This window comes from Notamacropus eugenii, chromosome 3, assembly GCF_028372415.1.
Source record: "Notamacropus eugenii isolate mMacEug1 chromosome 3, mMacEug1.pri_v2, whole genome shotgun sequence".
NCBI classification, from domain to species: domain Eukaryota; kingdom Metazoa; phylum Chordata; class Mammalia; order Diprotodontia; family Macropodidae; genus Notamacropus; species Notamacropus eugenii.
The window spans coordinates 116,349,585-116,372,398 of NC_092874.1; the positions used below are offsets into that span (position 1 = coordinate 116,349,585).

Sequence of the window (22,814 nt, forward strand, 5' to 3'; positions counted from 1 at the left end):
TTCCTACTTAAGCCTTCTTTAACTCACATTCATTGTTTTTTTCTCTTCTAAAAACTCATCAAAACCACAGAGTCAACTGACTCATATATCCTCACCTAATGTTGAGGTCTTTTTTTTAATATAATTTTGAACTCAGCTACTAATATAAAATTACCATCAATGAATCTACTCAAATACCATGAACATATATATATATATATATATATATATACACATATACATATATAATCTTGACAACATTTCTAAAAGCTGGCAAGTATGTTGATCAATTTTTCATTCAACAAATTCTGAGCTGTTAAGATTTCATGGTACAAGTTTCCCTGAAGGATAGAGGTCAAGTTTCCCAAGGTCCCATGCAAGTCGGTGACAGAACCAGGAAAAAGAAGGCACATCACATTGTTCTGAGATCAGTCACATCCACTAAACAATGCTAACATTTTTCATCCATTTCTTAGTCAATTCCTTTAAGCTGACATTGTCATTTTCCACTACATGCTAAAACTTGCTACTTCAGATATTCTTAACTTTTATTCCAATTTTACAGTCACAGGAGGGAAAAAAATAATCTCCCAGTAAAACAAGATACCCTATACAATACTTTCTATCTCTTACTCTTGGTTTATTCCTAGCTTTTGTTGAATAGCAGCAGAATGAATAAATACACAGAAATTTAATTGTTCTTGCTCACACCACTTTAGCTTCTTCTGATATAGTGGTTCATAAGGGTGATAACATTAATCTACTTAATTCAGGGTTTTAAATATTACTGGTATAGGACAGCTCTGGCAAAGTTCTCATCTCCAGGATATGTTTGGTATAATCAGAGGGAGATGGAAAACAGATAATAACCATCACAGAATTTTATATAGAAAGTGAGTAAGCAGCTGAAATTATATCAATTCCTAGTTCTAAAAAACACCAGATCTAAAATTCACTATGATGAGACACAACAAAACCCCTAATTAAATAAGGCAAAAATCTTCCCTTTCACTTCACATAAGCAAATATGCCTGCATACTATGATCATGTTATTATATTACTTGTGGGTTAAGAAAAAAAGCAGCTGACACATATAACTTTGTAATCTCCTTTAAAATGCTACTGCTTAGGGGCTGACATTATCCTATTATGAACACGGTGGCAACATTTACTCCTAAACCAGTAATCTATCCATTATATATACATATATATAAATATATAATATATACAAGTGTGTATATATATATGTACATATACATATACATACATATATGTATATATCCTTCATCCCTGTCCAGGTATTTACTTTATCCTCACATTTTCAGTGCAACCAAGTTCTATGTAACAATACAATTTCCAATTATCCACATTTGCATTTACTTTGACCTTTTCTCCTCTCAGTGTAATCAATAGTGCATGACTAACTGTGCCTTCTTATGCACTAATCATTCTTCTATTTTGAATACATTATTGTATCTGCTGGCCAACTAATCATCAAAATTCAGGATTTCAAGCTTCTTCCCTACCCTCAATTTTAAAATTTTGGACACAACGTCGTACATTTCAAATCAAGTAAGTTATCCTCTCATACATAAACCCAAACATCCACATATTATCCTTTTTAAAATAGGCTGTGAGAGGTTAGTTACTTTTAATGTACTGTTGTGAAAAAAATTTTTCTTTAAAATAAGCACGTAGCCAGTCTTTGACCCCACAATAAATAATATGTCATACTTGCCAAACAATGATGAATGAATAATAAAGGCAGACAAAGACATCTGAGCATCTGCACCTTCTCTCTGGAGTCCTTAAGACCTTTTTTAGGACTATGCTAACAAGTCATTACAAGTGAAAAAGGTGTTCTATGGCATGGGATTAGATGATCATATATTTATTCAAAGCTTGAATGGACCTCAAAGGATTCAGTCCGATCTCCTTGTTTTACAGAAAGAGAAACTGTGGTCCTGAGGGTCTAAGTACCCTGCTCATGGTATACAGGCAGTAAATGACAAAGTTGTGTTTCAAACTTCACTCCTCTGACTACAAATGCCAAGCACTCTTTTCACTCCATTGATGAGAAGCAGGCAAAGGATCTGTCCCTTTAGTTACCAGAGGGATCGAAAACTTTTCACAACTTTGTAGACAGAAGGAAAATTCTATTAGTAGTTCAATTCTGTAGTTCCTGTAGAAAATGTGACCAGAAAATGAGTGCATTCTTCAGACTTTGCTCTGCAACGTTTCTGTCAATACTTCCAAGACTGCAAGCTGGACATTGTGGATTCTCCCTCCATTGGCACAGACTGCAACACCCTAGTAACTTAGTAGCCTTCTCTAAGAATTATTATGTCTAAAAAGTCCCTCACACTAAAGTGAACCTGGGGATAAGCATCCTCAAAAATCAGTTCAGCTGGTCTTCAGACAACACTTAGCCTGGACCTAAGGGAAGCTGTGGCCTCAAGGGAACCAGTAGCCCTCTAGGTCCTCAAATTCAGCCCTTTGACTGAATCCAAAATTCACAGAACAAGGTGAAGTTGGATTTAGTCAAAGGTCCACACTTAAGGACCAAGAGGGCTACCAGTTCGCTTGAGGCCGCAGGTTTCCCAGTCCTGCACCTGGACCCTTTCCAGCCTATTGGAACTTGCTAGAACTAAAGTTCTACAACCATCACTCTTGTCAGTTTCTTATGTCATCCAGTTTTTCTAAATCTGCCTCAATGAAATAAAAATTAAAACAGTGACAGAAGACAATGTATAAGACACCTCCCACTCACTCCACACATAATTGGGCTACACAGCTGGTATAGATTAAATTCAACTGTTAACAGGTGTTTAGAGGAAAAGGCTTTACAGATAAGTACACTTCTCTTTAGGGCTCTTAAAAAAACACAAATAAAAACTAACTGCTCCTTCATTTTTATACACCAGCAAACCCATCTGACCCAGGAAACAGTAGAGAAGAGGAAATGAAGTGACATGTAAAAATGGAAGAAAGGGGACTGGGGAATAAAGTCACAAACCTTACAATCAATAACAGCTGCAGGGCCAATTAAACTCAACAGTTTACAGATGTTCATAGGAAACTTCTCTCCCCCCTCCCCCCCAATTCATTCATTTTTAAGAGACACAATTCTTGGGAATTTTTAGAAGCTTTAAAATACATTCCCTCTCTATCTGAGGTCACTCCCACCATTTGAAGTTTTTCTTCTTCATGGGCTTTTAGAACCCCATCACTTCTCAGTGCCAGACAACCCATCATTTCTAAATCAAACAAACAAAATATAACATTTAACCTCCTGCCTGCTGGCCACAAATATTCCAATGTTAAGTCTGAAATGGTCATTTTAACAAGCCATGTCACTGAAATGCCTAAAATGATTTCATTTTCTTTTCCTGGCTCTACTTGTCATCATATCCCAACAGACCAGTGCATCCCTAATGAACCTTTCTATTATTAAAATTAATTAGGAAAGAATTTGGTTTGGCCGCAGGGGGCTAGCAATGCAAAAATGTGATGACTAAGGGAATAGAAATTAAAAGCTTCTATTAAAGGGCATGAAGATTACTGATAGCATATTAAGAGTCCTCGGTTTTAGAATTCCTAAGCAGTAGAGTTCCTTGTGCAAAACCCAACACCCATAATGCATTAGTTGTATCAGAGAAAGAACTCTGATGACTCAATGCTTTCAATCTGTCTTTCTATTTGCTACCTAATACAGAACATCTCAGTCTCGCTGCTCTGAGACTAATTGCAATTTTCTGCTTCTCCGCACGTTTTTGAAAACTGCTATGAGTAAATAAAGGTAATGCTTTTCCTAAATAAGAAAGAGCTGCATTTGTTAGTGCTACACACTAACTGCTGAAGCAGTACAATAGAATAAAAGGGCTGAATCTGTGAGCTGTGGGGGAACAGGTTTTGTTGAACTACATTCATAAATATGGAGAAGTAATATTTATTTGAGGTCAGCACAGGTTTTTGGTCATGATGTCAGAATAGCTGGAAAAGAGAATCAATACAAAATAACAGCAAAAACAGAAATTTTATTACTAATCGCAGCTGCCATTTTTATGGTTCTTTAAGGTTTGTAAAGCACTTCCCAAAGATTATTTAACTAAATTATCAAAATGACCCATGAAGTTAAGTCCTACTATCACTCCCATTTTATAGACAAGGAAACTGAAGCCCTACAGGGCTACAAAACTGGTTAGTCAGAAAGCCTGGTGACAGGCCACACCCCTGCTCCCCAGACCACCAGCCCTGCTTCCAACCTGGGGCCCATAACCATCACTGAGGGGAACTGGCCTTCTGAAAAATGAACACACCATGAATACCAACTGATGACAAATTGACACTGACCAATACGAAAGCCCAATAATCTCAGAAATAGAAGTACCTCAGAGCCCAGCCCCACAGCCATTATCATGAGGAACAAAGATTAGGAAGAAAGGGTCAATGATCCCTACCAACCAGAGAGTAACTGTCACTAAAAATTAGGGAAGTCAACCTAAATGATGCAGCAAGGAGTTTTGAGAAAGACATAGGAGACAAGTCAAACTACTCCTACCATCTTGGCTACTACATCTCCTCAAACCCCACTTGGCCACTATCTCCCACTTAAACCCATGAGCCCAACTGGACCAGGAATAATAGTGCCCCTTCCTCAGAGTCTGGGTTCCCAGTCCATCCCAGGTCCTGCAACTGCCATCCAGGGAATCAAACTTTGTAAAGATATGACCTAGCTTCTGCAGGCCCACCCCTTTCACTTCAGGCATTGCAACTGGTGGAGACCAAGGAAAGAAAACTTTTGCTACCAAAGTTAGGACATGAGTTTAGCCACAGAAATGACATCAAAGAGAATATATTACCAACTGCTTTGCTACTCTACCCTAAGGAACACTAGATCTGTCCTCTTGACCTACAACTAAAACAGCCTCTGTACGTTAGCTATCTCTATTAGAATGTGAGCTCTTTGAAAGCAGATAATCCTTTTTTCTCCTTTCCATTCCCAGAGTTTAGCACACCGCTTTGTACACAGGAAGTGCATAATAAATATTTCCTTCTTTCTTCCTTTCCTAATTTCTTTTTTTCATCCTTCCTATAAAGGAAAGAATTTAAACACAAGCATCTCCTGACTAAAGACCCCCTCCTCCCTTCCACCTCCATCAGACACCTTTAAGGCAAAGCAACTGAAACAGTTTCTTACACATTTACTTCTAGGTTGAGAAAATAAGCCTAAGGACTGGTTAGTCCAAGGTCTCTGAAGGAGAGAAAGTGATGATAGCAAGTCCTTGAAAGTAGATTTTGATCTAAGCTTTGCAGGTTCAAAAATAAAAGCTGAGTTTTTATGAAACCTTAGCAGATTAAAGAGAAGTTAATTATGGGATCTTGTGCGATCTAAATATAATCAGATTACCAGACCCCCATGACATTCAAGATCCAAAGGTAGAAACCTTGGATGTAATCAGTTCATCTCCTCTAGAACAGCAGATGCTTAAGGCAAAGACCATGCCCTCTTTTATATTAGGTAGAATCCCACGCACATGAAGAGGAAGAATGGATTAGTATTTTAAGTCCTCACTTATCCTCTCAGGTCAGCATCTTCACCAACAGTTTATCTTTAGGGATAATGTTTCCACCATTATAGCTAAGACTATAATAACCACCAACTCCTGCATTTTGTGGGGAAGGAGGAGATATTAGAAGCAGTACATACTCTTCAGAGGTGTGGGAGTCTATTAGCAGTAGTTGAAGAGGTGTGAACAATACTCAAGCACCCTTCCATTTACCTTCTGCAAACAGGGTTCAATTAAACAAAGCTCATACCTCTTCAATGACATTTTCACAAATCTTGAGAGGTTCAGAACTGCTGACACTTCTGAAAACTCATCTGGATAAATTATTCAAAGGAGAAAAAAATATTTAATTCACTCCTCAAAACTGAGGAAAGGAAAAAAGGATGAGGAAGAATATATAAATGGATATAGTATTTGTTTATAGAAAATAATGGAAGAAACTATTTTACTAATGAACATCTTATTTTTCCAATTCTAATAGGGTTAAAAACTGGGATTGATTCCTGATCAAATCCTAGACTATGTGATGAAAGGGAGGGCTACTAAACACTAAAGATGGGGAGAGGGATGGTCTCAAAGAACAGGTCATGGCAGACCAATAATGGTTAAAATGTCTCTTAATTTTCTTATTTATAAGACAGAGGGCTATGACATGGATTATGTTATTGTAGAGTTAAGGGGATTTGAATCTGGTTAAATGGCAAGAACCAAAAAGTGTCATTAATGCTTCTATATCAACTTGGAAGGTGGTCTCTAGTGAGGTGCAACAGGGATCTGTGATTCAATTCTGTTTTTGAATTTTTTATCAATGACTTCGTGAAAAGCAGGAATACCAAACTTGTCAAATTTGCGCATAATTCAAAGCTGTGAGTGAGGTAGCTAACTCTCTGGATGAAAGAGTACAGACCTGAAAGATCTCGAAAGACTAAAATGCTGGGTCAAACCCAATAAGAAAAATTAATTGGGATAAATATAAAATCTTAAGTTTGGATTAAAAATCAAGGTTTGAAGTACAAAGTAGAAATAGACCTTTTTTTCTAAGATGATGCAATGAAATTGAGTCAAATTTAAGCTTGATGTAAGGAAGTGGGGAAATGTCCCCAAGGCACTGGATTTCATGTCACAGTAAGCAGGTTAAAATCCTGGTTCTTCTGGAGCTCTTCAAGCAGTGGTTGGATTCCTGTTCAAACATGGGCTGTACTAGCTGGTATCTGAGGTTCTTGAGTTCTGCAATTTGGTCGTTTATTACAATCTTGTGTCTTGTCTACTCAAAACTGTCCTTAGGGATTAATACAGCATCCAACTTCAAAGAATATTAATGCATTCAACATAAGAACAGAATGGCAATTATTTTGTACCACATGGGCAATATACAGAAAATAAAATACGTGATGACTATTTCTCAACATTAATTTACATCAAATCATGCATGTTCTGGAACAAGTCATGATGCTATGCTCTGAATTGCACTTTCTGTTTACATTTGCCCATGAAATATATTTGTTGCTGATTTTGATGTCTAAAAGCTCCTTCAGTAGAAAAACAAAACGAAGGAACTCAAAATGGCAACTAACACTTGGTTCCAGGAAGCATTTCATATGGGGTGTTTTAACAGGCATCTTTGTGCTTTGATCAAGAAGTGAAAAGCAGATGAATTAACAAACATATGGCAGAGGTCAGAAACAGTACGTGATGGGAAAATGCTTAGGATACCAATTCCCTCTGCTTGCATTATTTTAAGGACAATAAAGAATGGCTTGTTGGATTTGGGCAGTTGGTAACTGGAGAATTTCTTTAATATTCAATGTTCAGGGGCCTATAAAAATCACTGCATGTTTTATTCACTGCACACCTGCATCTCGGCACACTGACGGTCCCTGAGTAATGGCATGATTCCAATAACTATTCATTCAAAATAAAATCCCATTAAAAAAAAAAGGCCACAAAGAAACAGACGGCTCTGATTTAAAAATAAAACTACTATCATTCTGTGCCTGAAATACTTCTAAGTCGGGAACAGAATGTATATGACATGCATGTTTCACTGGCTTAGAATCCAGCCAAACCTGAAGCTATATCCTATTAGTGGGGCTGCTTCTTCCTTTGAGGATGGCAAGGTTACAGATCATAATGGCTGCAATATGTAAGAGGGCAAGAATGGTGCTGAGGCTCAGCAAAAGCTGTGCCATCCAGCCTGTTCTGGGAACCTGAGGGAACCAGTCAGGCACTGCAGAAAATGAAGGTGATTAAGGATACTTCCCCTTTCTGGAGAGATGCAGCAAGCCCAAGAGGATACCAGCTGACACCCGGTGCCTAACTCCAGGCTCTTCCAAAATCCATGGCATCTCTGTTCTCCCCAAACTACCTTAACTAGTGACTAACAACCAGATAATTCTATAATTTAACTCTCTGTCTGCCCTGGATGAAGAATGTAAAACTGATTTATACTCTGAAAGGCCCAAAGAAGCCTCTGTTAATGGCCATGGTTACTACTTCAAAGTGGGAAAGTCAGTTAAGAAATATTTCTTAAACACCAACTATATGTCAGGCACTGTACAAAAGCACTTTACAAATGTTATGTCATTTGATCTTCACAGCAATGCTGGAAAGAAGGTGCTACTTTTTAAACCATTTTACAGTTGAAAAGCTGAGGCAGACAGAAGTCAAATGACTTGCCAAGGGTCACATACCTAGAAAATGTCTGAGACTGGATTTGAACTAGGATCTTCCTGACTCCAGGTCCAGTGCTAGACACAAAGTAAGACAAAAACAAGTTCCCTGAATTCCAGGACCTCCTATTGTCATGGGGGAAGATAACATACAAACAACTATATATGTAAGACATAACCAGAGCAGATGGATGGAAGGTCATCTCAGAGACAAGGCATGATAGTGGGGACTGGGGCAACAGGAAAGGATGCGAGCTGAATCTTAAAGGGAGCCAGGGAAGCCAACAGGTAGAGGCAAAGAGAGCAGAATGTCATGTTCAAAGACAGTAAGAAGGCAAATACATGGAGGGGAGCAGGGATCAGGAAGAGTGAAAAATAGAAAGAAGAAAGGTTGGGAAGGGCTTTAAATGCTCAAAAGAAAATTTTATGTGTTGTCCTTGGGTAAAAGCAAGCCCCCAGGGTCAGTCATATGCTTTGGGAGAAGCACTATAGCAGATGAGAAGGGAGGCTGGGGTAGAGACAACATAGGGGGACCAGGACAATGCAACCATCCAGAAGTGAGATAATGAGAGTCTTCACCAGAATGGGTCTGGGAGTGGAGAGATGGGGACATGGAGAGAGATTATGAAAGTGGAAGCAAGAAAGTGAAGCAACAGATTGAATGTATCTTAATAAGTTTGAGAGAGGAGTTGAGGATTATAAGCATGGGTGAATGGGAGGAGTGTGGTACCCTTGAGAAATAAAAAAAGAGGGGCTTGGGAGAAAAAAGATAAGTTCTGTTTTTGAAATGCGGAACTTGAGATGTCTACAGGACATCCAATTTAAGATATCTGGCGATGCAAGAATAGGGCTCAGGAGAGAGGTTAGGGCTGGATATATAATTCTGGAAATAATCTGCAGATATAACTGAACCCATGGGAGTTGGAAAGAGACTGGATCTATGATTTCATTGTTACAGGGATCTCTCAACTGAAGACATACCCTCTACCAAAGAAGGTCATCACTTGTCCTGATCACTAAACAATGAAGTAACATTGCAGGAGTCACCCAGGCAACAGGTCAGGGGCTAGATTTGACCCTGGTTATTCCTGACTTTGATGATGGGGGAAGGGAAGAAAGGGGAGAGGAACAACAACAAGAAACCAGTAAGAATTAAGAAGGGAGAAGAACTATAAATGTGAAAAGATACCCCAATTTAAAAGTTATTAGAACTGACTTCTCCACTTAAATTGTCCATAGCCAAAAGACAGTACCTTTTATAATTCAGTATATATTCTCCCTACCACAGAGTGAGGATAAAATCATTCATGCATATGTGTGAATACAACTATTATTTCCATAAAGTGGTTCAAGAAATCAGTCCACAGGGCGGAGCCAAGATGGTGGAGTAGAAAGACACACATACACTAGCTCCAAACCCACAGCCCATAAAATATCTGTAAAAAAGAACTCCCAACAAATTCTGGAGCAGCAGAAGCCACAGAACAACGGAGCGGACGAGATTTCTGTTCCAGAGAGCCTGAAAACCTCTCACAAAAGGTCCTTCACGCTGTGGACCGGAGCTGAGCCTAGCCCTGCCTTGGCCGCACGGCACCAAGAGGAGCAGATCCGAGCAGGCTTCAGGGACAGAATCTCCAGTGGCCGCACGGGTCCCTCCACCTACAGGTGACAAGGGTCGGTGAGAGGGTCTCTTTGGCGGGTCAAGAGGAGAGTGGGGTGCCCCCATAACTCAGGCCCCCTCGGGAGGCAGCAGTGGAGGGGGAGCAAACAGGGGCTCCCCAAGGAGGCAGGAGCCTGGATCCATTGTTGAAGGTCTCTGCATAAACCCCCTGAGGGAACTGAACCCTTTGTGGCAGCCCTGCCCCCACCTGGGCACTTGAACTTGATCTCAAACTGAATAGCAGCCCCGCCCCCGCCAAAAGCCCTGAGGCTGGGAAGCAGCATTTGAATCTCAGACCCCAAGTGCTGGCTGGGCAGATCTGGAAACAAAGCGGGTGTGAAGAGAATATTCAGAAGTCAAGTCACTGGCTGGGAAAATGCCCAGAAAAGGGGAAAAAAATAAGACTATAGAAGGTTACTTTCTTGGTGCACAGGTATTTCCTCCCTTCCTTTCTGATGAGGAAGAACAATGCTTACCATCAGGGAAAGACACAGAAGTCAAGGCTTCTATATCCCAGCCCACTCAATGGGCTCAGGCCATGGAAGAGCTCAAAAAGGATTTTGAAAATCAAGTTACAGAGGTGGAGGAAAAACTGGGAAGAGAAATGAGGAACATGCAAGTTAAGCATGAAAAACAATTAAACACCCTGCTAAAGGAGACCCAAAAGAATGCTGAAGGAAATAACACCTTGAAAAATAGGCTAACTTAACTGGCAAAAGAGGTTCAAAAAGCCAATGAGGAGAAGAATGCTTTCAAAAGCAGAATTAGCCAAATGGAAAAGGAGGTTCAAAAGTTCACTGAAGAAAATAGTTCTTTCAAAATTAGAATGGAACAGATGGAGGCTAATGACTTTATGAGAAACCAAGAAATCACAAAACAAAACCAAAAGAATGAAAAAAAGGAAGATAATGTGAAGTATCTCATTGGAAAAACAACTGACCTGGGAAATAGATCCGGGAGATATAATTTAAAAATTATGGGACTACCTGAAAGCCACAATCAAAAAAAGAGCCTAGACATCATCTTTCATGAAATTATCAAGGAAAACTGCCCTGAGATTCTAGAACCAGAGGGCAAAATAAGTATTCAAGGAATCCACAGAACACCGCTTGAAAGAGATCCAAAAAGAGAAACTCCTAGGAACATTGTGGCCAAATTCCAGAGTTCCCAGGTCAAGGGGAAAATATTGCAAGCAGTTAGAAAGAAACAATTCAAGTATTGTGGAAATACAATCAGGATAACACAAGATCTAGCATCTTCTACATTAAGGGATCGAAGGGCGTGGAATAGGATATTCCAGAAGTCAAAGGAACTAGGACTAAAACCAAGAATCACCTACCCAGCAAAACTGAATATAATATTTCAGGGGAAAAATTGGTCTTTCAATGAAATAGAGGACTTTCAAGCATTCTTGATGAAAAGACCAGAGCTGAAAAGAAAATTTGACTTTCAAACACAGGAATGAAGAGAAGCATGAAAAGGTAAATATCAAAGAGAAGTCATAAGGGACTTACTACAGTTGAACTGTTTACATTCCTACATGGAAAGACAATATTTGTAACTCTTGAAACTATTCAGTATCTGGGTACTGGGTGGGATCACACACACATACATGCGCATGCACACATACACACACATAGAGACAGCGTGCACAGAGTGAATTGAAGAGGATAGGATCATATCTTAAAAAAATGAAATCAAGCAGTGAGAGAGATATATTGGGAGGAGAAAGGGAGAAATGGAATGGGGCAAATTATCTCTCATAAAAGAGGCAAGCAAAAGACTTTTTAGTGGAGGGATAAAGAGGGGAGGGGAGACAAAAACATGAAGTTTACTCTCATCACATTCCACTAAAGGAAGGAATAAAATGCACACTCATTTTGGTATGAAAACCTATCTTACAATATAGGAAAGTGGGGGATAAGGGGAGAAGCAGGGTTGGGGGGAGGATAGAAGGGAGAGCATGGGGAGGAGGGAGCAATTTGAGGTCAACACTCATGGGGAGGGACAGGATCAAAAGAGAGAATAGAAGGGGGGGGACAGGATAGGATGGAGGGAAATATAGTTAGTCTTATACAACATGATTATTATGGAAGTCATTTGCAAAACTACACAGATGTGGCCTATATTGAATTGCTTGCCTTCCAAAGGGAAGGGGTGGGGAGGGAGGGAGGAAAAGAAGTTGGAACTCAAAGTTTTAGGAACAACTGTCGAGTACTGTTCTTGCCACTAGGAAATAAGAAATACAGGTAAAGGGGTATAGAAAGTTATTTGGCCCTACAGGACAAAAGAAAACATGGAGACAAAGGGCAGAGAGGGATGATAGAAGAGAGAGCAGATTGGTGATAGGGGCAATTAGAATGTTCGGTGTTTTGGGGTGGGGGGAGGGGACAAAAGGGGAGAGAATGTGGAACCCAAAATTTTGTGAAAATGAATGTTAAAAGTTAAATTAATTAATTAATTAATTTAAAAAAAAGAAGAAAGAAATCAGTCCATAGTTCAGGTGTATTTCCACTATGCATTCAACTTGAATAACCCAGAAGTAGGTAACAAAGATCAAAATTCTAAGCAAATACAGATTTCAAATAAATAAAACAAAATAATAAAATGCCAATGAAACAAATACTTCCCAAAACAGTTCTCAAAAACAATCTCCAGGGATTATCCATGTTCTTTAAGAGGGACTACAAAATTCATACATAAGGCTTCTAAGAATTTCACTGGTCACAGAGGATCATAAAATAATAGATTTAGATCTGGAAGGGACCATAGTGGACAGAACATCTAATCCCCTCATTTTATAGATGAAGGAGCTGAGGCACAGAGAGGTTAAGTGATTTTCTAGAGTCATGGTCACATAGCTAGTAAATACCAGAAGCAGGATCTAAACCCAGTTCTTCCTGACTCCAAGTCCTCAATTATACAATGAAACCAAACCCAAACTGTCAACACAACATTCATCCATCCAATATTTATTGCATATGCACTAAATATAAAGATAACAAAGGTGAGTAAGACATAATGGTGTTTACAATTTAGTAATGGAAATAGGTCATATCCAAAACAAGTACATGAGAGGTTCATAAGTGTAATTAATACCGATTAAGTCATTTTAAAAATCAGACTACATTGAGACTTTTGGAAGTGCCCAAATGTCAATTGCTTCTTAAATACCCTCAAGATGGACAGACTAGTCCTCTATCTACCTTTGAATAACCACTTTTACCTTTTCACAGTTGAATAAAATTGGGTTACAAATTAGAAGTTAGGCCAATACAGAGAGATGATTTTATAAGTCTTTGAAATTTATTGCATAACATTTTAATGACAGAAAGCATATTCTGTATACATTTACTCTTCTATTATTAATAAAAATTAAGACTGACACTAAACATCTCAATCATTATTCTGGATCCCTCCCCACTACATTTTAGATCTCTCTATAGTTATCAACGGTATTATCTTATCGAAGGTTGATGGATTTCTCAGTTCCTAGTTTCTTCAATTTTTCACTTCCATTAGCTTCCATAACAGCTTTCTCTTCTGGTTTTTATTTTGATAACTATTCCACTGTCTTTGCTGGTTCCTCTTCTCTTAATTTCAGGTATCCCCTAAGGCCTCTATCGTTTTTTCATCTGCCCTCCTTTTCCTTGGACAGCTCATCCCATTTTCATTAAGACATATCATATTGAGAAGCATCCATCAATCTTTTTTTCTTTCTGTGATGTAGGCCACTCCCTAATCAAAATAACTGATTTCAGACTGAGAAAGAACCAAGGTTTTAATGTATTTGTTTTCCTTTAAAGCCTAATTGGATCACCTGCTAAATGCAGAGATAGAGGCTGCTGAGTTTTTGTCTCAGGATAAGATGCAAGAGTAGTTTCAAGATTTTTTTGGGGGGGGGAGGAGATGGGGGTCCGACCTAATCATAAAGAAATGGGATGGGAAAAAGTAGGACAAGAAAGCTCCTTTCAAAATAAGAAGAATTAACTCTCGATATGTATGGAAATTCCATTTAGGATAAGAATCAGAGACAGGAAACAGCCAGAAGGGACTATTTGTACTGAAATATAAGCCATTAACTTCAGCCAAGCTAACAGCAAATGACTGCAGTGGCAACTGCTGGCTGCAGATAATTAGTTTAGAACCTATTTTAACATGAATATTTTATCATGTAGCACAAAACTCGTTATGGAGAAGAATTAGAGAGCCAGGACGTCTGGAAGCACTGGAGAGGTGATCTGTCAGGTCCCAATAAAGAGCCTTCCAGGAGAAACCAAGTTTAGTGATTCAGCAAGACTGGATTTCATTAAAGTTACAACAATCCATTAGAAACATATCTGGTGACAAGTTAAAAAGTATAGGTACCAAGATGTATTGCAACAATTCAACTATGGGCAACAACCAACAGGAACAATGAAGTTGGTGTAAAATCACCTTAGTCAGTATTATTTTCTCTATGATATACAGCTCATTTCAGGCAGGAAAAGCCTAGAATGTCTGGTCAATTCTCAGTAGAAAAGTAGAAGTAATGCATAATCCAAGAGGCAACTATTTACAATATTTTGATGATTAAAAGAAACCTGCATTCTATGTCTGGCAAAAGTGAATTTTTAGTTTTAGTGTAACTTAAGTTTAAGCTATACCTTAACAACAAAAGTGGAGAATTCATGATATGTTAGTAATATGAACTCTCAAAGGCTCTTCCAAACACGAAATGCTGTCATGCTATGTTTCAATCTGAACAAGCATTAATAAATGCCTACTATGTGGCAAGTACCATGCACTGTATCCATAGATATATCCAAAGATACTTGTTTATAAAACTGTTTGCAGTGTTATAATGCCGTATCTGTTAGAGTTGAAAATGTCTCTTAAAAAAAATCTCCCCCATTCTTCAGTGACATCTTGTGGATGGTACACAGGAGATGTTCAATCTAGATTTTTACTCCAGAAATATCTCGAAGGTACAGCTACTTAAGAGGGAAATTTCCTGACAGAGCTATCCAAAAGTGCAATGAGTTTTGTACTGAGATAGAGAATTCTTCACCACAGTTGATAATGATGCACAAGGTGTTCATGCTTTGGATAGAGGCTACACTAAATAACCTCTGAAGGACTGAGAATCTGGGATTTTCCTATTGATCCCTTTCTTTGTATTTCTACTTAGGCTTACCATTTTAGTACAACCTTTCACCTGAACAATAGTCTCCTAAAATCCCCCTCTCCCTATTCTAATATATCGTGCACATTGCCAACAGATTTAAAATCTTTTACTCTTATATTTCAATGTCATTCTTTGCTAAAAATCTCTCAATGAAAATTTCAAACTCCATTCAAGGTCCTTGACCATCTGGCACCACCATACCTTTCTAGCCTTATTTCACATTACCATTTGCCTATCCCATGTAATCCCTATTCAATCACAATAAGTATAAATAGCTCTTATAATAGGCAGAGCACTTTGTTGGGTATTGGGGGAGTCAGAAAGTGTAGATAAAACATGCCCCCATAGAGGCTGGTGTTCAATAGCCAAATAGGAATATCAACTTCTTCTCAAACATTCTCATGCCTTGCCACTCCACAATTGTATTCATGCTGTTTCCTCGATGTACATTAGCCTTCATCTTCACTTCATTTCAACTAGGCAATTAGGTGGCTCAGTGGATGCAGTGTTGGACCAAGAGTCAGGAAGACCTGAGTTCAATCTGACTTCAGACACATATTAGCTGTGTGATCCTGTGCAAGTCACAATCTCTATACACCTCAATTTCCTCATCTGTAAAATGGAGATTAAATAGTCTCTATCTCCCAAGGTTATTGCAAAGATGAAGTCAGATATTTGTAAAGTGTTTTGCAAATGTAAAAGCATCATATGAATTCAAGGATGATGATGATGATGACGATGACAATGTCATTTCCAAATCATCCTTCTACTTTCAGTTCAAATATTATCTCTTTTATGAAACTTTATAAAATCACTTCCGCTTTAAAAAACCTCTCCTTCAGATTATATTCTGTACCTATCTTATTGTACTTTAACATTCTACCTGGTGTTACAGTTATCTCTGCATATGTCTTATTTTCCCTACTAGACTGCAGGCTCCATGGACTGTAGGTCGTTCCGGGCAGGGATGACATCTATTCTTCTTTACTGGAAAAAAGTTTACATGTAATATGAGTGAATAATGAATAAATGAATGAACTATTACAAAGGGAAATGATAACTGGTTTTTAGATTCTTTATTAAAGAAAAATAAGGGCTTTCCTCGTCGCTTTCCGCGCTGAGCTGCCCTGCTTCTCCGCGCACCAGCTAGGGGGTGGGCGCGCTGGGCCCCCCCGCTGGGCGCGCACCTCGGCCGCATTTCTGAGCGTGCTGGGACGGAGGCTGGGGGCAGGGAGGGGCGCCCCTTTCCTCACCTGCTCCCGGAGGGCTGGGGGTTCCCTGCGGGACCCCTTCCTGGCGGGGCGGGGGGGGGCAGGTCCGGCGCGGAAGCCGGCCCTCGGCCTGAGCGCCTCTCCTCTTCCAAGGCCCCCGAGCATCATGTCGGCGTGGGAGTCGTACTACAAAACGGAGGGCGAAGACGAGGGGGAGGAGGAGCAGGAGGAGAGGACCGAGACCGAAGGAAGCTATAAGTATTCTGGACGGGACAGTTTGATTTTCTTAGTTGATACCTCCAAAGCTATGTTTGAACCCCAGAATGAAGATGGAGGAACTTCTTTTGACCTAACCATCCAGTGTATCCAGAGCGTGTGTAGCAGCAAGATCATCGGCAGCGACCGAGACCTCTTGGCGGTGGTCTTCTATGGCACTGACAAAGACAAGAACTCAGTGAATTTCAAAAATGTTTACGTTCTCCATGAGTTGGATACCCCAGGTGCAAAACGAATATGTGAGCTCAACCAGTTTAAGGGAGAAAAAGGAGAGAAACATTTCCGGGAACTGATTGGCCACGGCTCAGACTATTCCCGGAGTAAAGCCCTCTGGGTCTGCACCAACCTCTTCAGTGGGGTCCGACTCAAGCTGAGTCACAAGCGGATCATGCTGTTCACCAATGATGACGATCCCCATGGCAAGGATAGTGCCAAGGCCAGTCAGGCCAAGACCAAAGCCAGTGACCTCCGTGACACAGGTATCTTCCTCGACCTTATGAACCTGAAGAAGCCTGGAGGGTTTGACGTTTCTTTGTTCTACAGGGACATAATTACCTCAGCCAATGATGAGAACCTTGGGGTTCACTTTGAGGAGTCAAGCAGGCTGGAAGACCTCCTGAGGAAGGTTCGAGCCAAGGAGACCCGGAAACGCCGTCTGGCCAGACTGAAGCTGAAACTGGGCGAGGGTGTGGCCTTGACTGTCGGCATTTTCAATATGGTCCAGAAGGCATTCAAGCCTTCTCCTGTCAGGCTGTACCGGGAAACAAATGAACAGGTGAAAGCTAAGACCCGAACATTTAATGTAGAAACGGGTAGCTTGCTCCTGCCCAGTGACACCAAGAGGGCTCAGATCTATGGAGGCCATCAGATTGTGATGGAGAAGGAGGAGACAGAAGAGCTGAAGAGATTTGATGAGCCGGGCTTTGTCCTGATTGGCTTCAAGCCCCTGTTTATGCTGAAGCAGCACCATTTCCTGAGGCCTTCTCTGTTTGTGTACCCAGAAGAATCCCTGGTTAATGGAAGTACAACACTGTTCGCTGCTTTACTCACCAAGTGCCTGGAGAAGAGGGTGTTGGCACTGTGAAGATACACCCCCCGCCAAAACACCCCCCATGTTTTGTGGCCCTGGTACCGCAGGAGGAGGAGCTAGATGCCCAGAGAGTTCAGGTGACCCCTCCAGGCTTCCAGCTCGTCTTCCTGCCCTATGCAGATGACAAAAGGAAGGTACCATTTACTGAGAAAGTCACCGCCAACCCAGAGCAGGTGGACAAAACGAAGGCGATTGTCCAAAAACTCCGCTTCAAGTACTGGAGTGACAGCTTTGAGAACCCGGAGCTGCAGCAGCATTTCCGAAACCTGGAGGCCTTGGCCCTGGAGAAGGAGGAGTGTGAGCTCGCACCAGACCTGACATTGCCCAAAGTTGAAAAGATGGATGTCAGACTGGGCAGCCTGGTGGAGGAGTTCAAGGAGCTCGTCTACCCCCCTGACTACAACCCTGAGAGGAAGGCCCTAAAGAGGAAACCAGACAGTGGTGGTCCTGGAGAGAAACAGCTGAAGCTCGAGCTGTCTGAGGAGGAGCTCAAGGCCCATGTTCAGAAGGGCACCCTGGGCAAACTCACAGTGCCTGTCCTCAAAGAGGCCTGCCGCATGTACCAGCTCAAGGCCAACAGCACCAAGAAGCAGGAGCTCTTGGACCTGCTGATGCAACGTTTCCAGTAGGCCTGATGGGCTCCAGGAGTCTCATCCTCACCATGCCCTGTTTACTGTTTACCAATAAAGAGAACTGCCTTTCTTTGGAAAAGAAAAAAAAGAAAAATAAGAAAAAAGGCCATAGGTTTTTCATTCCTTGGGAAAATGAATCACATTGAAATTAAAAGTCTACTTATTTCTTAACCACTTGCCAAAGTTAGCTAAAATGAAAAACTGTTTTCATGTTACCTCTCCATTGGGATTACTACTTCCCACAATTTAAAACCAATTGTGCAATCCTGAACATGATAGTAAATCAAAAAATATCTGCTTTTTTTTAAACCAGAAATATCTCAGATAAGGAATAAAATGTTAAAATTCATAGCTCTAGGCCATTCTGAAGTGAAGGCTACTTCTCTGATAGTATCTAGATGGGTGTTCCCTAAATATTTTGTACATTTTCATTATTTAATAGTTAGTTATCTAGCTCTTTATGGTCTACATAGCACTTTACAAATATTACCCTCTTTGATCCTACAACCAACTTTCTAACAGAGGTGATATTATTATCACCATTTTACAGATGAGGAAATTGAAAGAGAAAGCATTTAAATGACTTGCCCAGGATCACACTGTTAGTAAGAATCTGAGATTGCATTCGAGCTCAGGTCTTCATGACTCCCAGTCCACTATCCACTGTCCATCATCATCATTATCATCACCATCATCAACGCAAGTTTCCAGAGCTTTAAAATTTTAAAAGCACTTTCCCACACCAACAACAACACTGTAAAAATTATTATTTGCATTTTATAGATGAGAAAACTAGAGAGCAGAGAAGCTAAGTGATTCACCCGACATCAAACTGTTGAAAGTTTCTGAATTTCCAACAGCATACTGAGAGAAGTGATTATTTTTTCTATTATATTAATCAATTATTAAATTAGAATTATGATTTTTTTTTCTATTTCCTCATTCAGGAACCAGCCCCAGCAGGCAGGCAGTCAGTCTCTGAAGGACATTGCTGACAGATGAGATTTTCCAAATCTTCTAGGAACAGGCAAGGATCCAACCCAAGAAGAAGACCTTCCTTTTGTTTAGAGTGTAAACAGAGTCTAATCTAGATGTATTCCATACCTAAAGCATTAAGCCTTGCAATCTAATGCTGGAGTTTAGAGTGACCCAGTTCAAGAAGGAGAAAACCAACCAGAATGGTCTGGGTAGAGACAGATTTCTCTGTTCAGCTTTCTGGAGGAAGCTGAATCTCATGATCAAGCCAAGTTCTCAGCAGGAGGAACTAAAGACGTTTTTAATTAATTAATTTGTTTTCAGTTTTCTACAATCTTCCATATATCTCAGATTTTCCCCCCTCTCTACCCCTCTTTCCCCCCTCCCTCACTGAGATGGTGTGAAATCTTATATAGGTTCTACACATACGTTCTTATTAAATACATTTTTACCTTAGTCATGTTGCATAGAAGAATTAAAACGAATGGGAGAAACCATGAAAACAAAACACAAAACAGTCTGCTTCATTCTGCAATCCAATTTCATAGTTCTTTCTCTGGATGTAGAAGCCATTTTGCCCCAAGAGTCCTTTGGGAATTTTTTAGGTCCTTTCAATGCTGTGAAGGGCTAAGTCTACAAGAAAAATTCCTTGCACACTATGATTATTGCTGTGTACAAAGTTCTCCTGGTTCTGCTCCTTTCACTCAGTATCAGTTCAAATAAGTCCTTCCAGGCCTCTCTGAAGTCTTCCTGTTCATCATTTCTTATAGCACAATAGTATTCCATTACATTCATATACCACAACGTGTACAGTCATTCCCCAATTGATGGGCATCCCTTTGATTTCCAGTTCTTGGCCACCACAAAGAGAGCTGCTATAAATACTTTTGTCCATGTGGGACCCTTTCCCATTTTTATGATCTCTTTGGGATACAGTCCTAGAAGCGATATTGCAGGGTCAAAGGGTATGCACATTTTTGTAGCCCTTTGGGCATAGTTCCAAATTGCTCTCCAGAATGGTTGGATCAAGGAGCTGAAGACTTCTAATGTACCTACTCATTAATATGTCTATCCCCTCAATAATTTTTCACCAATCAGGGCTGATTTCTCCTGTCAGGGGCACTTCCTTTCCTAAAAATATTTAAGGCATTTAGCATCTCCATTAGGTGTTTTTGCTTACTATGAGAAACCACTGACCATCAATTTATTGATAATCATCTAACCTAACTGATAAATGTATTATTAATTACCCAGAAACTCTGTCTCTCAGACTTTTCATTCATCTCAATACCAGGAGTGTAAAGGCCACTGTATCAGTACAAAAGCAAGGCTTTTCTTTCCCTAACAAAAACTGGCATGCGAGATCATAAAATCTCAGTTTTTAAGCCAGAAGGGACTTCAGAGGTCATAAAGTCTAACTTGCCATTTTACAGATGAGGAAACAGAAACTGAGCTACAAAACTTATTCAAGGTCATAGATGGATTAAGGCGGCACAAAATCAGGTTCTTTGGCTCTAAATCTGGGGATCTTTGCCCCGTCACACATGGGTCAGTGTAATGGCAAACCTCTTTAAAAAAAACAGATTTGATAACCATTGTGTTAAAATTGTATCTTGTTCTAGTCCACCTGACCACCACCTCCCTTTCTAGTCAAAAGGAGAACCCAGAAGTCACATACAAATTGTCCCAAAGATCAAAGGAGCATAATTTATAACTTGTGCCACATATGAACTAAAATTCACATCCCAGTAATATGTGTGCCAAATTGGAAAATATCAAGGTGCTGCTTGACAAAGTTCTGGTCCATTATATGTAAACTGAAGACAAAATCCAGACCTACACAGCTCCAGACCACCAGAACATCAAAAAGCTGCTTATAACTTTGGAATGATTATTTTGAAGTTTTATTAACAACTTTGAGAATATTTGAATATGTTAATATACTAAAATGGAGCATAAAGGAGTCAATGTTTGTCCCCAAAACTCTATAAAAAAACTCAAACTCCAACCCCCAACCCCTGCCCTCTTCCATCTCCACTGGGTCCATCCTACCTAGAACTTCCAACTACAAAAGACACTCTCTCCTTTTTCCCCTTCCCATACCCTTCCACTATACTGCCTTCCCTCAATGCTATAGCTATCTGCCTCTGTACCTTTTTCACCATTTTCTTTGTGCCTTATGAAACTGTGACTGCCATCCCGCTTCCTGATGCCAATCCTGATCTTTCCAAAAGAATCAGACATGCCTGCCATTATTTCATAATTTCATTATCAATTCACCATGATGAGAAAAAGGGCATGATAATGGCTATTCTATTATCATGAAGGAAAACAGGGAGGAAAGATGAGGAACAGATTAGGGAAGGTTTCCACATATTTAATAGCACAGAGTCTAGCACCTCAATAACTGGTCTTCTGATTCATGAGGATCATATAAAAAAATGTCATTTTGAAGTCTATTGGAAAGCATAATGAGCATACGTGTCGATACTAATGAGGCAACTGCTCCAATGGCATATATTTTGTTTTTAAATCTTATTTTTATTTATGGTTTCTGTTTTTACATCATATTGATTTCTGAGGATGTCTCACCTTCCTCCTCTACTCAGTGAGCCATGTCTTAAAATTAAAATTAAATAGAGAGGAGAAAACGTACCTCAGAAAAAGCATCAAACAATCAATCAAAAAGCATTTAATATGCACCTATTATGCTCTAGACACTATAGTAGGGATACAAGTATAAAAAAATGACACAATCTTTACTTGCAAGGGACTTAACATGGTAATGGGGAAAACAACAAGTGCATATATAAATATAAGCACTATAACCAGAGTGCAAGTAAATACTGAATAGTTAAGTAAACAGTAGCTTGGGAAGGAGGACAAAGCAGTCTTGGGGAATCAAGGAAAACTCCATGCACCTTTATGGAAGAGAAGGACTCTGGGAAGAGAGGAAGCAATGCATTCTCAGCAGGGAGGATTGAGAGTGCAGAGAAACTCCAAGGGGAGTATCTTTAGAACAGACAGGTAAGGCCAATTTCACTGAATTGTAGAGAACAGGAGAAGCATAATGTCCAGTGATGTGGTCTGTGTCCAACAGTATAAACGAGATTCACATACACAGTTCCACACCTCTTTAAAGAAGGGAGGTTATCTTCTCAATTCTTCTCTGGAGCCAAGTTTGGTATTCTTAATTACACAGATTTCAGTTACATGGGTTGTTTTTTTTTTTTTTAATAGACTTGAATATTTTGTAATTAAGAATGGGTCAGAAGACCTTCCTGGTCTTTTTATTTGAGGCCCTATAATGTAAAAGTTCAACACTATTTCTGAGATCTTTTCAAGTACTTACATCCTCCAAATTTCCTCAGAAAAACTTTCTCAAAAGAAAATGACATCATAAGGGCATATAGACAAGACCTAAAAATTGGACCATGATTATATGAGAATAATTTGAAAAGTGAGATTTTTCTAGTAGGATCTTACTGTATTTTATAACAGAACTCATCTTCAATACTATACTATGCCTACAGGTGCCACTATCCAACAGGCATGACTTGATAAAAAGAAAACCTAATTGATAAA

The 22,814-nt window shown here is 39.7% G+C and overlaps 1 protein-coding gene and 1 pseudogene across 5 annotated transcripts in view; one reads left to right on the plus strand and one right to left on the minus strand.

Annotated features, from left to right (window-relative positions):
• The window catches only part of EXOC4 (exocyst complex component 4), a 945,346-nt gene that overhangs the window by 589,630 nt on the left and 332,902 nt on the right, over positions 1–22,814 (minus strand). The window lies entirely within an intron of this gene.
• LOC140530953 (X-ray repair cross-complementing protein 6 pseudogene) lies at positions 16,398–18,372 on the plus strand (annotated as a pseudogene).